At 46.2% G+C, this 4,214-nt stretch overlaps 1 pseudogene across 1 annotated transcript; it reads left to right on the plus strand.

The window, feature by feature from the left end:
* Positions 1 to 2,286: 2,286 nt before the first annotated feature.
* LOC147888725 (organic cation/carnitine transporter 4 pseudogene) lies at positions 2,287 to 3,915 on the plus strand (annotated as a pseudogene). Its single transcript, XR_015543002.1, has 2 exons — positions 2,287 to 2,693; positions 2,786 to 3,915. The product of XR_015543002.1 is annotated as an organic cation/carnitine transporter 4 pseudogene (transcript).
* Positions 3,916 to 4,214: the final 299 nt, after the last annotated feature.

The following is a 4,214-nucleotide window of genomic DNA, read 5'->3' on the forward strand; positions in this document are numbered from 1 at the left end:
ATGGTCCGATGCCATGGAGATAAAGACATGGCAATTATCAACTTAGACAAGTCCCCCTCAAGCAAAGCAACATTGTTACTTCAATAGCTATAGAACTTTCTAGATCTACTGTTGCACTCGACCTCGACATACATTTTGGGAGACTTCAACATTGACTTTGGAAAATGCTCGTCCGACGTGGGAAGACTTCTGGACTTCATGGACCATCACAACACACGACAACTTGTTGACACACTAACAACAATCTATGGCTCAATTATTTATCATGTATTAACCAACACTTTGTCAGACGAACGCGCAATGACAAGGGGGTTCGTGTACTAGTCAGACCACCTACACATTGAAAAGACATTATCTGGAATGGGGTGACATGGGGACTACTTGTGATAGCATGTTGACGGTGGCGATCACACCTTATGAAAATCTTGACTGAGAAAATACCGGATCCACCTTGATGGGGCATGTATAGCACTCGGGGGGGTCACTATGTATAAACCCTCAATATCACGTGCATTCAAGGCCTATTTGTAAAATCCCTTATCTGTAATTTTTCCATTAATAAAATGTACCCTTTTTCTATATAAATCTGTAAAATTATCCCAAAATCATTAAAAAAACTCCCTTATGTAAATTAATTTCTGTAAAATTTAGATATTAAAAATATCCTTTTGTTGAACTCACATGACACGGTTACATATGATGACTAATCCCCCCGAGGTATAGCAATACCAAACCTCTTTATTCACAGCACAAAAGGTCCATCCATGCGATCACATTTTGCATTCTGAAGGCAGTCTCACGGGCAGCAGGCCCATTGAATGTAATTCACCTTATTTTCAAAGATCTCTCTCTCTCTCTCTCTCTCTCTCTCTCTCTCTCTCTCTCTCTCTATCTCTCTCTCTCTCGCTCTCTCTCGCTCTCTCAGATATTCTCCCTTAGAAGATGTATCCTAGTCTCTCTCCCTCTTGGCTCCCTATTAGAGGTATCCTCCTCTCCCTCCCCCTTGTGCTCTCTCCCATGAAAATCCTGCCCTTGAGTAGTCATGCTATCTTCTTTTAGATACCTAATTCAGTCGAAACCCCTGTTTATGAGAATAAGAGAGGGAAATTGCTTAGGAAAACATGAACGAGAGCATTAAGGCTAGTGGACAGTCACCATTTGTTTTACATGGAATGGGTGGGATAGAGGGAGTGAAAGCAATACATATTTAATATATTTTTAGGAAAACCAAAAATCAATCTAAGTCTCCCCTATAGCATTAGTATATGGACGGAGTGCAAAGATAATAATTGTATTTGGCTAGTCAAAGGAACATTTAGTGTAGTATTCCCCATGCATTGAGGGTCTTCAAGGACTTTGGGCATTTCAAGCCAATTGGAGTTTCTAGGAAGCTTCCATGGAGAAACTACCCAAATAAACCCCTTTTCATGGAAAAACATATACCCAACCATTCTGGGAAGTTCTAGGGCATGGCTTGACTCTTGAGGCACCCCTTGGTAACTAGAGAGCCGATGCCCAACTTCTAAACAATGGAGCCCAATCAAAATGCAAATGGGTAATTTTGGTTGTCCATGGATTGTCCTTTCTTTTAGAGGATTCACGCGAATATGGCAAGGCTTGAATGGGGCAAGGTGGTTATTATCATGGTACATGGGGAGTGTCCTCTCTTAAAAGAGGATTCTCCACGAGATGAAAAGGCATGACTGGGCATCCCGTGACCTATCCACCATGGGTGATCATGGTACATGTGGAGTGTCCTCTCTTATAAGAGGATTCTCCACAAGATGAAAAGGCTTGAGTGGGCCTCCCGTCCACCATGGGTGGAGGCTGTAAGGGGCTTAGCACATGGGAAGGAATAGGATGAGAATGGGAAAAGGTGGTCCCAAGTGGTCCCATGCATATTTCTATCCTATTCCCATCCCACCACGTGCTAACTGCAAAAAAAGAACTAGGGATGGGGGAAGAGGACAATAACATCATTTCATGTGTTTAGGAGGTGGGGACCACGTGGGACAAGGACACTTATCATCCTCCCATGTTCTGGAATCCCTAAAAAATGGGAACCCATTCTAGAATGTGGTTGCCAGGGTATAGAGGCCATCGTTCAGGATCGGAGAGAAAGGGTCTAGAAGCCATGGTTCAGGATGGGAGACAAAGTTTCTACTCCCATTCTAAATGCGCAAAAAGATTCCCATCCTAAACCCATGCTAGCCCCATCCATGTGCTAAGGCCCGAAGTGGGTGCAACTAGTTCAAGGTACACATCATTCAAATGTTGCTAGTTGTTTTGGAGCTACACGATGAGTGAGGAGTTCCTCTCACCCCTCCTCCTCGCCCACTCCAACGTGCAAGAAGAGATCGAGCTCTCAATTGACGAAATTCTCACAATATACGTTGGTGAGTTCGGGAGAGCTCAGTTCCTCCACTTCACCCTCGTTAGCCTCGCCTGGGCTTTGCACGCTCTTCAAACTCTCGCCGGCGTCTTCGCTGATCGCACCCCCTCGTGGACTTGCACGCTGCACCTTCCCTCCTCCCCATGCACTCCTTCGTCTTCGTTATGCTCCCTCGATCCCTCCCTCTGGACCTGGATCGGACCCAACACCCAGTCCACTGTCTCCCAATGGGATCTCCTCTGCGACGACGGCTACAAAGTCGGCTTGGTGCAATCTATCTTCTTTGCCGGAGCACTCCTCGGTATGCACGTTCTCTTAGGTGCCTCTTTCGCAGCTTTTATGCAAAATGTCCATTAGTTCTTACGGTACTCTTCACCCTCCCCCTTTATGCAGGCGCTGGTGTTTTTGGTAGCCTCTCCGACAGCTTTCTTGGTCGCAAGGGAGTTCTAGCTCTAGTCTGTTGCTTGAATGGCGCCTTCGGGTTACTCACCGCTGCCGCTCCGAACTATTGGGCATACCTTTTCCTCAGGGGCGCAACGGGATTCAGTTGTGGCGGCATGGGGCTCTCCTCGTTTGTGCTTGCAACGGAGCCTGTCGGACCTTCGAAGAGGGGCATGGTCGCGATGTCAACTTTCTATTTCTTCTCGTTCGGAATCGTTATGCTCTCTGCTATCGCCTACTTCTCTCCATCATGGAGGCAGTTATACGTCTTTGCGTCGCTTCCTGCAGTTCTTTATTGCATATTTGTTTTGCCCTTCTTGAGTGAATCGCCCCGCTGGTATCTAGTGCGAGGCAGAATTGACGATTCCTTGGCCGTCCTCAAATCTATGGCAAAAGCGAATGGAAGGACGTTACCACCAGGAATCAGCATAGACACAGAGCAAACAGATGTCCATCGGGGATCTCGAGTCGCCCTGCCAAACCAAAGTGAAAGCATCTCACCCAACTTCAGCTCTTCTTCTGCAGATCAAAGTCTGCAAGCATCTGGGACAATTATCGACATTTTCCGGATGCCGGCCACTCGACTGAGAATGATAATAATGATGTTTGTCTGGCTGGACGTGTCACTTGTATACTACGGCATAAGCTTCAACGTAGCTAATCTAGGCACGAATCTCTACCTGAGCGTTTTCGTGAATGCAGTAGCGGAGGTCCCCGGATTTGCAATCACGGCAATCCTCCTAGGCAAGCTCGGGAGGCGTTTCATGCTGGTATGTGCCATGCTGCTGACGGCAGCATGCAGCATATGCGGCACCTTCATATCTGTCAAGTCTGTGAATACGTTCCCTGCGACTGAGATTCGTCTTGCATGCGGAGTGGCTGCGATATTTGGGCTAGCGGGGGCTTTCAATTTGGTGTACATTTACACGGCGGAGCTGTTCCCAACTGTAGTGCGCAACGCAGCGATGGGACTAGCGAGCCAGGCAGGGCAAGTCGGCGCCATAGTTGCTCCTATGGTAGTCGTGTTTGATGTCCGCATGTACGAGACTCTGCAAGGCATGCAGAAACAAGACACCCCGTAATTTTGAAGTCAAGTGCAATCTATGATATATTAAGGAGACTAATAGTTATGACCATCGAATGAATTTAAGCCCTTAGATTTTGATCGATCAATGTAAGCCTTGGATGAAAGTTATGACCATCGAATGAATTTAAGTCTTAGCTTTTGACCGATCAATAAAAGCCATGGATGAAAATATGTTCTCTTCGATTTCTTTCATTCTCATCTATCGTATTGCTTTGTGACGTTCAATCTCTCCGCGGCCATAACCATTCAAATACAAATATAAAAGTTGTCTACAGTGCATACTCAGAGACTCAA

Source organism: Dipteris shenzhenensis, chromosome 21, assembly GCF_047967505.1.
Source record: "Dipteris shenzhenensis isolate YYH24624 ecotype China chromosome 21, Dip_SZ_1.0, whole genome shotgun sequence".
Taxonomy (NCBI): Eukaryota; Viridiplantae; Streptophyta; class Polypodiopsida; order Gleicheniales; family Dipteridaceae; genus Dipteris; species Dipteris shenzhenensis.